This window comes from Cetorhinus maximus, chromosome 17 (assembly GCF_964194155.1).
Source record: "Cetorhinus maximus chromosome 17, sCetMax3.hap1.1, whole genome shotgun sequence".
NCBI classification, from domain to species: Eukaryota; Metazoa; Chordata; class Chondrichthyes; order Lamniformes; family Cetorhinidae; genus Cetorhinus; species Cetorhinus maximus.
In genome coordinates, this window is record NC_135895.1 from 104,815,109 (window position 1) to 104,828,508 (window position 13,400).

General features: G+C 52.6%; 1 protein-coding gene across 2 annotated transcripts in view; it reads left to right on the forward strand.

The window, feature by feature from the left end:
* The window catches only part of uhmk1 (U2AF homology motif (UHM) kinase 1), a 142,656-nt gene that overhangs the window by 70,999 nt on the left and 58,257 nt on the right, over window positions 1–13,400 (forward strand). The window lies entirely within an intron of this gene.

Genomic DNA, 13,400 nt, shown 5'->3' on the forward strand with positions numbered 1-13,400 from the left:
AAGTTACGGGACCTGGTCAGGTCCTTCGACTTGGTGGACGTCTGGCGAAATCTCCATCCCGATTCCAGCGTTTTCACCTTTGTGTTACCTGGAGTCGGAGCGTCCAGACTCGACTGTCTTTACGTTTCGAGGGCGGACGTGTCCTGCGTTCCGGCGGCTTCTGTGCAGCAGGTGCCGTGCACGGACCACCGTCTGGTGTGGGCAGAGCTCGCTCCGTTCTGCGCTCGGACGGGGTCCGCGTGCTGGCCCTTTAACAACCTGTTGCTGGAGGACGAGCGGTTCCTGGACTCGTTTCGTCGTTTCTGGGCCGGCTGGAGAAGGAAGCGGGGAGGCTTCCCCTCCTTGAGGCTCTGGTGGGACGTGGGCAAGATTCACGTCCGAGTTTTCTGTCAGGAGTACGCGAGGGGGTCGACAAAGAGGCGGAAATCCAGGGTCGCTAGAGCCATGTCTTCTGGGCTCGGCACCGTGCTGGACCACATGATCCACCCTGACCAGTCCTACACCGTCCAGGACCGTACTATTTATGATAATATCCATCTGGTCCGGGACATTATCCACCATTCCCAGTGGGCTGGTCTGTCGAGCGCCTTCCTGTCCCTTGATCAGGAGAAGGTGTTCAACAGGGTGGATCACGAATATTTACTCGGGACTCTGCGAGCATTTGGGTTCGGGTCGCATTTTGTCGCCCGGATCCGACTTCTGTACACCGCCGCGGAGAGTCTAGTGAAGGTTAACGGGTCCCTGACTGCGCCCCTTCGCTTTGGGAGAGGGGTGTGTCAGGGCTGCCCCCTGTCTGGCCAGTTGTATTCTATTTGCGTGGAGCCTTTCCTGCGCCTCTTGCGGAGGAGGTTGTCGGGATTGGTTCTGCGCGGGCCGGGCATCGGGGTGGTCCTTTCGGCTTACGCTGATGACGTGCTCCTTATGTTTAGTGACCCGGCTGACCTGCGGAGGATGCGCGAGTGCCAGGAGGTCTACTCTGCGGCGGCTTCTGCCAGGATCAACTGGGAGAAATGTTCTGGACTCCTGGTCGGCCCGTGGCAGATGGATCCCCTACCTGAGGAGCTCAGGCCTTTCACCTGGAGCAGGACCAGCCTCCTCTACCTGGGGGTCCATCTCTGCCCTGCCGAGGAATCCTGGCCGGCGAACTGGCAGGAACTGGAGGCCAAAGTCACCACTCGCCTGCGGCGCTGGACAGGACTGCTCCGAGTGCTGTCTTACCGGGGTCGAGTTCTGGTCATAAACCAGCTGATCGCCGCCATGTTGTGGTATCGGCTGGTCACTTTGACCCCTCCCCCGGACTTTGTCGCAAAAATCCAGAGAATGTTAGTCGACTTCTTCTGAGACAAAAGATTGCACTGGGTCGCTGCTGAGGTTCTGAGTCTCCCGCTTAGGGAGGGCGGTCAGGCGCTAGTGTGCCTACGCAGACAGGTGGCGACTTTCCGTCTTCAGACCCTGCAGCGATACCTTTACGTCGAGCCTCCTCCGAGATGGGTGCCCTGGTGATGTATTTCTTCCGCCAGGTGCACGGCCTGAATTATGACGAGCAGCTCCTGTTTATAGAGCAGAGGGGCCTCGGTGGCTCCTTACAGGCGTTGCCCGTCTTTCACCAGGACCTGATCAAAGTCTGGAACGTGGTCGCCTCGTGACGCAGCTCTCCCCCGTCAGGAGTAGCGGCTATCATCAGAGAGCCGCTGCTCAGGAATCCGCCCCTCCGTCCCTTTCAGTGGCTGGCAGAGAGGAGGGCTGTGGCTGCTGGGGTGACCAGGATTGGGGACTTGCTGGGTGGCGGAGGACTGGGCTGGATGCTCCCGCAGGAGTTGGCGCGTCGCGTGTCAGTGAGTGTCCAGGTCGCAGCCGATGCCATCCAAGACCTAAGGACGGTCGTGCTTGGACCCAATGTCATTTTAGGTCTCGAGGTGGCCCAGGTGCGCGGTGGTCTTCCGGCTGAACGTTCCCCTGTTCGGACGGAATTCCACATTGGCCCCAAGCCCCGAACCCTCCCTCGGGTGCTGGTGCCCCGCAATAATATGAGCCACCTTGGGGACATGCCCTCCGTGCCATTTGGCACGGCGTGGAGGAGTTTTCTGTACGGACTGCTGCTGCACACCTTCCATTTTCTCGCCCTGGTCCGCCGCCCGGACACGCCCTGGCGTGCCTTGTTGCCGTGCAGCGGCGGAGGCCCCCGATGGGAGGCCCTCTACGGAGGTGTCCTCCCGCTTTCTATCGGGGACCTGGGTTGGAGGGTGTTGCATGCAGCAGTCCCCTATAATAGAAGGATGTTTAGGTTCACGGACTCCCAGGACACTTGCTTTTTTTGCGGTCTTGTGGAGCCCGTGGACCATGCGTATATAGGGTGTCTTAGGCTGCACTCCCTTTTTAGTTATTTAAAAAACCTTCTGTTGCTGTTTTGTTTGCACTTCAGTCCCACGCTCCTGATCTACGGACACCCGGTGCGGAAGGGGGTCGGGAAGGAGGAGGACCTCCTTGTGAACCTGCTCCTGGGCCTGGCCAAGTTGGCCATTAACAGGTCCAGGCAGCGGGCGATGGAGGGGGGAGTCCCGCCTGATTGATTGTCCCTCTTCCGCGGCTACTTTCGCGGCCGGGTGTCCCTGGAAAGGGAGCACGCGGTGTCTGCCGGCACCATCGAGGCCTTCCGTGCCTGGTGGGCACCGCGGGGACTGGGGTGTTTTGTTGACCCCTTTAATCACATTTTGGTTTAATGTTTGTAAGTTTCCTTTAAACTTTGTCCTTGGTTTCACAGCTGACCTGACTTAGGGGCTGTGCCTGATTTATCCCTTGTTTTTGTTAATTTAGTTAATTGTTTTAACTCTACAAGAGTTACACCTTCTTAACTTTCCTAACCCTGCTGCTATGTCTTGGTGCTCCCCCAACATCCACAGCAGAGGTGGAGGCAGCCTGCTGACTGCTACGCCCTGTCTGTGATGACTTTGGTGGGTGTCCTCTGGAGGGCTGAGACCTGGAGTGCCCCGGCCTGCATTTGGGGCCCTGCTGTGTGGCAGTGACACCCTCCTCGGCCTGTGAAGCTGGAGCTGCTGAGGACACAGAAAGAGGAGATTCGGATGGGCCGGACACTCCTGGAGTCACCTGGGTGGATGGCCCTAGGTGTGCACCTGCTGATCCTCCTCCCTATGGGTGCCCAAGGGCTCCTGGCTGACTCCTCAAGGAGCAGGGGTAGCTGGAGCGAGATCGAGCTACCTCATATCTGCCTCGCGTACACACTGTTGGAGGCCAACAATGGCATTAACGATGGCGTTCAGCCGGCACTGCAGTGCAGGAGACACATCCTGGACCAAGGTCTCCATGGCAGCCACCATCCTGCCAGTGTTGACCTCGATGCGTTGACCTGCCAGCGCTATCACCTCAAACTGAAGGCGGATGAACTTCTCTAATGTGCCTTGCAATCTGAGGAGTGCAGTGGACATCCCTTCCTGATGTTCTCGAGCTTGCCTTTGCACCAACTGTGACATGACCAATTCCAGAGGCTCATCATCTGACTGGGACTCAGCAATTTCTGGCCTCCAGCAGTCCTCCGAGCGCTGGACACCCGGGAAGTCCCTACTGCTGTGGATCAGAAAGTGCAATGTGCTCACCGGATTGTGTTCCCGAGGCTACTCTAAAGCTAGGTTCCACTGAGGCATGTGTCTCTGTGCTGGTGGAGGGTGTGGGTGAGGCTGTGATGGGACTTCAGGGAGGGTGTCTCCAGATTCCTCTTCAGAGGTTTCTTTGGGGCATGACTGGAGGCCCTGGGTCATGGACTCCGTAGGCTGTTTCCCAGATGTGCCTGTGAAAGCAAGGGGAGATAATTAGTGCATGGCAGTGGCCTGTGAAACAGGACACATCACTCACAGCATTGTGTCTGATGGATGTTGCACTGCTGGATCCTCACTTGGTAGAGCAGCGCTGACCTCACCGTCAGCACAGGACCGGTCCAGATCCTCGCCAGCCAGTTGGATGCCTCTGTTTTCAAAGTCCATGAGGACCTTGATTTCAGGCATTCTTCCACTGGTCTGCAACCTCTCCCTCTTGTTGTGTGCCTCCTTGTCCTGCATGAATAGAGATGGAGAAAGTGTAAGCAGGGCGCCTGCCAGGCCAAATCTTACGTATGCCTGGCATGTGTGGGTGATGACTGGTCCCATGGACGAGATGAGGACAGTGAAGGTGTGTGAGAGAGAATGAATGGTGATGTTCCTTTAACTGGCAGTGAGTGAGATCCCTGTGGATGTGTAATGGGTTTGTGTGTGTGAGAAGAGTGACTTACCCTGGCGGAATGGAGGAGATCATTCATCCACTTGAGGCACTGGGTGGCTGTCCTCCTTTCAAGGGCGTTGGCACTGACCACAGCTGCCACCACCTCCCAAGCCTGGTTGATCATGCCACTGCCCGTCCTGCAGCCAGAGCGGGGGTAGAGCACATCGTGGCAGGCCTCTATGGCATCCAAAAGGCATTCCAGTGATGCGTCGCTAAACCTGGGGCCTGCAGCCTTTATGCCTTTTGTGGACATTTTTCCTAGTCGTGAGCTAGAAGCACTGAGATGTGCGCGCACAGCTGGACATTAAATATGGCGTCCAGTGTGCTGGAGTGGCGAGGTGATGGCGTGGCGGGTGAATGAAAGCCCGCCCGCCATGGAAATGGCATGTTTCCCGGGAATGCGTAAGCAATGCAGCGGGTTTGGGATGATACGGTGGGTAAAACGTCGTTTTACCCGCCCGCTACCGCACATCATGCAAATCTGAGATGATTCCACCCCTACCAACCTGTTCCCACAGACTCCCTGCTGTGGCTTCCTGCCCCCAGCTCCCGGTCCCCCCTTGTCAGCCGGTTAGTGGATCTGGGCTAACCGCAACTCTGGGAGAACAGATGTAAATGAAACCCAGTTGTTAAGATCAGCTGGGTTTGCATTCTCTGACCTCCTCCGGTTCACCTCAGCTATAGAGCTTGGGTGGTCTGTTCCTGTCCCCAGTTTAAAATCAGGACCTTGACTTTAGCACATCAAGAATGCAAGTAAAAGAAAGAAGATAGATTGTACTGGCTTTGAAAAGTAGGAAGATTAAAGGAGGAAAGTTCAGAGAGCCCAGGATTCCAGCAATAGAACTAATTTAAATCTTATTTACAATGGCCAACACATTTTCATTATAGACATTTATCTGACACTCTTGTAATGTTGAATTGCAAATGACTCCATATAAACAGATCAGATAAAGAATCCTCCACAGCAAACATTAAAGAAAATTGAATCTTTTGATCTTGCAATAAATCTGGACATGGCACAGAAATTGTGATGCAGTTCTCAGAATCCAACTCACTAAATGTAATTGAGGTTGAGCAGTCACAGAGTAAATATATTCATTGATTCTTAAACTCTATCTTCATGTTGAACTTTACTGGGTGAAGCATTCAGACAGAAAAGTAGAAAATCTATTAAAACACATCATTAGCTGAATGATAGACAAAAAGAGAATACCAGCTGGTCCAAGTGAGATGGTTCTTTAACAGGAACTAGAATTTAAATAATGCACTGAGCACTTGCTGCTAATACAACTATCCTCTAATGGGTCTGACCAGCAGTCAGAACAAGTACAAAGAGGCAAATTGACTCTCTCCTGTGCAGTAAGATTTTATGATTATAAACAAATCAGGTATTAAATATACAGGGTCACATTGAAGAAAGGAGCATAGGAACAGGAGTGGGCTTTTCTGCCCCTTGAGTCTGTTCCTCCATTTAACATGGCTGATCTGTACCTCAACTCTATTTACCCCCCACCTCCTGCGATACCTTCCCCTAACAAACACCTATCGATCTAGGTTGTAAAAATTTTAATTCACATAGCGTTCACAAGCTTTTGGGGAAAGGAGATGCACTGCTCAACCTCATCCTCTGTGTAAGACTGACAATTGGTGCTAACTTATAACTATTTTGGACTTGAACCCACCAGGAATTGAATTTGAGGCTGCCCAGGCTAATTTCTGTAATTTTCTCGGGGGGAGAGAGAGAGAGAGAGAGAGATCATTTTCATCCCATGGCATTCAAAGACAGAGGTGACAGCATAGTGCCACCATCAATCACACTGTGCAGTTGTTGTTTTGTTGTAGTAGTAGAAGATTGGACAGTAATCCATTTTCACAGACCATCAAACTTCATATAGATGACTGAACTTAAGTCTTTTTATACACTCGTGGGCATTATACTTTTCTTTCAAACCTGCTAAAAGCAAGACTCTGCAACAGTTCAGACAACCCCGAACTGAATGATTACATAGGATTACCTAGGATACATGGCACAGAAACAGTCTATTTAGCCCAATCAGTCAATGCTGGTGTTTATGCTCCACTCGAGCCTGCTCTCATCTTTTTTAATTAAATCTATCCTTGTAACCCTTCTTCCTCAAATGCTTGTCTAACTTCCCTTGCATCGCTTCAACCACTCCCTGTGGTAGCGAGTTCCATATTCTCACCAATCTTTGGGTAACAAAGTTTCTTCCAACTTCCCGATTGGATTTCTTGGTGACTATCTTGTTTTGAGGGCCTCTAGTTATGCTCTCTTCCCCACAAGAGGGAACATCCTCTAGTTATCCACTCTATCAAAACCTTTCATAATTTTAAAGACTATTAGGTCACCACTCAGCCTTCATCTTTCAAGAGAAAAAGAGACACAGCCTGTCAATCCTTTCCTGATACATATACCCACCCATTTCTGATACCATCCATGTAAATCTTCTCCGCATCATCCCCACTGCCTCTATATCCTTTTTACAATATGGTGACCAGAACTGCACGCAGTACTCCAAGTGCGGTCTAACCAAGGGTGGAATCGTCCCAGATTTGCACTAAATGCGGTTGCAGGCGGGAAAAACGTTTTATCCACTGGCCGCAATGGCAGCTTTTCACGCCATATTGTCCCTCATTAATTATGTATTCCCAGGAACCACGCCGTATCCATGGTGGGCAGGCTCTTATTCACCCGCCACACTGTCACCTTGCTGCTTCATCACACCAGGTGCCATATTTAAAGTCCAGCTGTGTTTCCAGCCCATGACTACTGCAGTGAAGATGTCCACAAAAGACAAAAAGCCTGCATCTCCCAGGCTTAATGGCGCATCAACAGAATGCCTTTTGGACACAGTGGAGGCCTGTTGTGATGTTGTCTACCCCTGCTCTGGCCGCAGCACGGGCCGTGACATCACCAATTCAGCATGGGAGGTGGTGGCAGCAGTGGTCAGCGCCAATGCCCTGCAGAAGAGGACAGCCACCCAGTGCCTCTACAGGATGACTGGTCTCATCTGTCCCAACAGGGTAAGTCACTCTTCTCATCACGCTCAACTCACACACTCACAATCCCATCACACATCCACAGGGATCTCACACCTCAAGGGACTACACCACTAACTCTCACTCACCCTGACATCTCCATCAGGCTCATATCCTCTCGAGCTCATGTCCTCATTCCCGTCCATGGCTCCGCTCACCACACAAACATTCCATGCAGTGACATACATCCTGCTCTCACACTCCATCTGTTTTTATACAGAAGCCTCCTCACATCAGCAGTGAGAGGTCCCAGACTTGGGGGTGGAGTGGCCCACATTAGGCCCCTCACTCACTTTGAGGAGTGTGCCATTGTGCTGACAGGTGAGGATGTGGACTGTGCCTGCGGCGATGGTGAGGTTGGCGGCAAATACCCACGTGAGGATCCTGCACCACATTGTCCCTCTCTGAATGCAACTGGGAGTGCTCTCTCTCCTGCTTTTGACTCTGTTGTCATACACTACTTATCTCTACTTTGGTTCACAGGGAGTTCTACCAAGTGACCGACACCCTCAGCCAGCCAGTCCCTCAGCTCCATCCACATCCTCACCTCCAGCCAAGAGGATACCTCCCCCATTGAAGAGCTGGAAATAAGCAGCCTGGAAGACCCATCACAGCGCTTACCCACACCCTCCACCAGTGCAGAGACACACACCTCGGTGGGACCTCGATCGAGAGCAGGCTCAGGTTCACAATCTGGTGGTCACCATATGGACACGTGTCCACAGCAGGAGGAGGCAGGTTCAGCCGAGCTCCCCGGCACTGGGAGGGCTGCTGGAGAAGAGGCATCTGTGAGGCCCGAGTCAGATGACGAGCCTCTGGATTTGACCTTCCAACTCATCATGGAGAGTCAGCAGAAGGTGGGGGAAAATCATGCAGAGCTGTTTGAAGCCCTCATCAGAGTGGCATGTGAGTCAGAGGTGTGCGTCTGCCTGCTCTCTGATGCAGGGTGCCCACCTGTGCATGTATGGAGGTCTCCATAGGAAGGAATGCGGACGTCATGGAGACGCTGGTCCAGCAGAATGCAGGGATGCGTGCAGACCTGCACTCCATCGTGGGAGCCATGGGTGAGTTCCTGCAGTGGCAATGTGAGGGGGAAACGGAGCACCTCGACATCCCTCCAGGTGCTCCATCCCCTCAAGGAGTGAGGAGTGACAGACACCCCTTGGTCATCCACTCAGGAATTTCAGAGGCTGTCCCCCCCACTCCAAGACCCTTAACGTTTTCCTCTGTCACCGCAGAGGGAACAGCAGGACCACGAGTGATGCTGGAGCAAAAAATGTCTGCCAGCAGGGCCTTTTGGAGCCTCATGCAAGCACTCTCACATGCACGGTCCAGAGATTTAAAATGTGATGTCTCACTCACCTCCCCCCACCCCCATTCTCACAACTCTGAGTGCAGTTACAGCATTGAACCCTTCACGGCATGTTTCCCTCGCTGGGTGGGCCAGCAGATATTGCCCGTGCCTAGTTCACCCTGAGAGGGTAGTGCTGAGCTGGGTTCTGCACCCGCTGCATGTGTTAGACTGACACCCAGAGAACTGTTCTGGGGGCAACCTCAAGGACCTGCACCTAGGCGCAGTGCTGGAACATGTCAGAGTCAGGGTGCTGATAGACTGGGAGGGGAACTTCCAGGTGGCGGGGCACCGATCCACCTGCTGCCCTTGGCGTGCCACGTGCTTGTGCCTCCTTGCTTTGCAGGGTTAGACTGTCTGGTGCCAAATGTGATGGAGGCAACATGTGGGCAAGGGGCGGTAGGAGGGCAGCCCTGGCTTCTTTCTGTGAGTGTGCGGCAGCTGTGGGGTGACTATTCACTGGAGCCCTGCAATGTCCCACTCTGGCTGGGGTGGCAGGGATGCGATGGGAATCCAGGTACAGACTGGACTAATCAAAGCTCTTCTCTCCTTTTCAGGAGAAGACTGCACACAATGCTGCCGAGCGGATACAGACTGGCGGAGGCCAGGCCCAGTCAGCCATCATCACCAGATACGAGCAGGAGGTGATGGATCTGGAGAGGCGCCTTGTGCCCAGGTCCACCGGTGGCGGTGAGGCTGGGGTGCCAAGGGGAGGTAAGATTGCCAAGCACTGAGGTCACAATGTCTGTCCCAGCAGCCACGACACTGCTGAATGCTCAGTGATTGAAGTTTGCAACATGGGACAACCATTGATTATGGAAGGATGAGCGCATAATGATCCGGGGACAGGCATGCACATTGACATTGTCTCCACTTGAACTAATCAAATGTCCTTGTTCTTCCTCTTAGCATCACTGGAGCAGGGCTGGGCGGAGGAGGCAGAGCCACTAATACCTGAGGGCACAGAACAAATGGACTCACCAGTGTCACACCATCTCTGCCAGGCAGACACCAGTGCAGATATTAGCACCTCAGTGGGAATTAGATCATCGGCTAGTGTCCCGGGGCACAGTGGTGAGGGCACTTCACACTCGCTTGAGGTGCAGGCAGAGACAGAGTGTGCCCATGGCACTGACAGTCGGAAGACTGCTGGGGACCAGGCACATGCTCGGCTGGTGGCTGATGATGAGCCTCTGGAGTTGTCCCTGAGGCAGCAGACGCTGGAAGTGCAACAGGATATGCGGGAGGTTCTGGCGGTGATACATGAGGCAATTCGTGGCATGGTGCCCGTGCTGGAGGAGTCCACGTGGAGCATCACCGATGCAATGAGCTTCGTGGCCAAGCGCCATGCTTCCTCCATGGAGAGAGTGGCGACTCTCGTGGAGAGGTTCCTCCTAGTAGAACAATCAGGTCCTCCTGGGGTTGCGCTTGGACCTGCAAGCCCTCACAGCGGCATTGACCTCAGCTGGTCAGTGCGAGTGTGGGAGATGGATTGGGCACCAAGTATCCCAGCTCAGTGCCCATCCATCAATGGTGAGCAGGGAGGTCAGAAGCAACCTCACATCGGCGCAGGAGCTGCCTGTTGTCTCTGCAGGCTCCTCTCAGGGCGCTCCGGATGAGGGCAGCAGCTCCTCCACCGCTCTGCCAGTGACCATGGGATCCGATGAGGCTATGGCGCCTGGGGGAGATGCCAGCTGTGTAACTGGCTGCTCCCTCTCAGGCGGGGCCAGCAAATGCTCCACGGGTCAGAGGATGCCCGTCAAGGCCAGCGAGGCCAACAGAACAGGCAGGCTGTCTCAGATGCCAGTGCCAGCGAAGGGGCAGCATCGAGACGTAGCACCCGAAAACGTAAACTTAAGGCATCTTAGGCACACCACGGGCTTCTCACTGGTGGTTTTATGTTGCCCCACAATGACTTCATGACAGGGTGGTGTGTTGCATAACACTTTTGTATTCAGTTTCTTTTCCGCTTTATTTTGTTAAGTCACTAAATGTTTATATGTGTATATGGCTCAGGGTGATTTCTTACTTCTGCATGCAGATGGAACCCATGATGTTATGAGTGAGTTGTTTGTCATTGAGCTTTATTGACAAGACACGTAGTTAATGTTCCTAACCAGGCAGATGTTGCTCTCAGGTATCAAGTATGGAGTCTGCAGCCTGGCGTGTGTTGGAGGTCTATCTGTGGTGTACTAGCTGAAGGTTCGTTGGATTAAAGCCTCCCGGGTGTCCCTGCCTCCCTGGAGTATGCCCGGGTCAGTGTCTACCCCCTCAGTGTTCTCCTGTGTGTGCTTATCCTCGGAATCACTGCTGGACTCACCGTGTGCAGCCGCAGCCACTGCGTCTACATCTTCATCCTCCACTGCGTCCCCCCTTTCCAGCGCAAGATTGTGGGGAGCACAGCATGCAACCACTATCAGCAACACACTATCTGGGGGGTACTGGAGTGCACCCCTGAACGGTCCAGGCATCAGAAGCGCATCTTGAGAAGACCGATGGTTCTCTCCACCACAGCCCTTGTGGTCCCGTGGCTCCTATTGTACCGCTGCTCCCCATCAGAGCGGCTGAGTGGGAGCGGGTGTGGGCGGGCATGCAGCCGATCGCCGCCCGCAATCAGCTGTGCGCCGCCATTTTACGTGGGCGGGCCAACTAAGGCCTGTCCAGTGTGACGTGCACCCAGAAGCGCTGAGCACTCTCTGTGCAGGCGGAGGGAGGAGGGAGAGTCGAGACCTGTGCTCTTTCACACGTGCGCACAGAAGAGCGCAGAAATCTCCCTGAGGCACGGAGCTGCCTTGGAGATTAGTTTGATTATGAAAAATTTAAATAAAGAGAAAAAAATTTTAGGACACGTCCCCTCATGTGAAAGTGTTACATGAGTTGGGACATTTCAATGAATTTTACTAAAAATTTTTATTCAATTTATAAACACTTCATGAAACCTCATCCCGCCCGTGGATGAGGTTTCTTGATAAATGCGAAGGCTGCTTGGGCTCTTTGCCTGCCGCCAACCTTAAGGTTGGGCGGGCAGCCCTGTTAATTGATTGAAGTGGTTTTTAAATGGCCTTAATAGACCTTTGATAGTTCGGCGGCTGTGCTGAAGATCGGAATGACGTGCAGTGATGTTGGGACGCACACCCGACATCACCGCGTGTCATTTTACACATCAGCGAGTGGGGCCCACCCCCGCTCACCGACCAGGAGATTCAGGCCACTGAGTTAACATCAGCCTGGATGGTTCCTTTTGTTCCCTTTGGAGACTAGGGAGAGTTTCAATCCTCAGGAGACCATCTTTTTGCAGTCTTTTTGTGGTTAGCTTTAAAATATAAAGATTAGTTTGAACTTCAGAATATACTGATCATGACACAAGGTTTGATACAAGTTTAGCATAACTTCCCCACTTATCAATTCTATCTGTCTAAAAATAGAACCTAGTGCTTCTTTCAATGGTCTTACTAATCTGTGTACAACTTTTAGTGATTGATGTGTTTGTACTACCCCGCCTAGACTTGCACCTCACAAATAATAAGTGACCTCCCTATTCTTCTTACCAAAATGCACTGCATCACCATCATCTGTGCTGAACTTTATTCGCCATTTTTTTGCCCATTCTGTAAGTTTATTAATGTCCTCCTGTAATTTGTTGTACTTCTCCTAGTACTGACTATTCCCGGCACCCCCTCCCCCAACTAGCCCAGCCACAATTTGGTGTCATCCACAAATTTAGAAATTGTGTTTTTGATTCCAAAGGCCAAATCATTGATGTAAATTGTGAACACCACTTCCCATCTTCTGCTCCTCTGATTCAGTATCCGTCATTCCCACTTTCTGCTTTTCTCCTATAGATACCCAACAATCCATTCTGCCACGTGTCCCCTGACTCCACACTCTGACCTTACTCATTAGCATATTTTGGGGCACTTTATCGAAGGCCTTTTGAAAATCCAAAGAAAATACTTCTCCTGCATTACTATTGCCTAGTCTCTGGGCCGAATTTTCACTCCCAAGTCGGGAGTGCAGACTTGGGAATATTCCTGACTCCACAAACCCAGCTCGGGAGACAGTCCCCAAACTGCTCTGATTTTCATTCCAGGTGGGTGGGTGCCAACTGGAGTTGGACCTGCTGCCCCCTGGAAAGAGTTTGGAGGCAGTCACAGGGGCTTCCGGGTGCTGAGGCGGGCAGGTTAAAAAGTGCTCTGGGATTTCGCCATTAAGCAATAAAATCAAACACAGCCTTCAAGCTCTCACCTCATACACTCCCCATGCCCCATCCATGCCAACTCATGTCACCTCATGCCTCCCACTCACCCCATGACTTCTCATACCTCCATGCCAACCTGTGCCCCTTTAACCCATGCAGTCCATGTCCAAATGCAGCAAGACCTGGACAATATCCAGGCTTGGGCTGACAAGTGGCAAGTAACATTCATGCCACACAAGTGCCAGGTAATAACCATCTCCAACAAGACAGAATTTAACCATTTCCACCGCTGAATCCCCTACTATCAACATCCTGGGGGTTACCATTGACCAGAAACTGAACTGGACTAGCCATATAAATAATGTGGTTACAAAAGCAGGTCAAAGGCTAGGAATTCTTTGGTGAGTAACTCACCTCCTGACTCCCCAAAACCTGTCTACCATCTACAAGGCACAAGTCAAGGAGTGTGATGGAATGCTCTCCACTTGCCTGGATGAGTGCAGCTCCAACACGCTCAAGAATCTC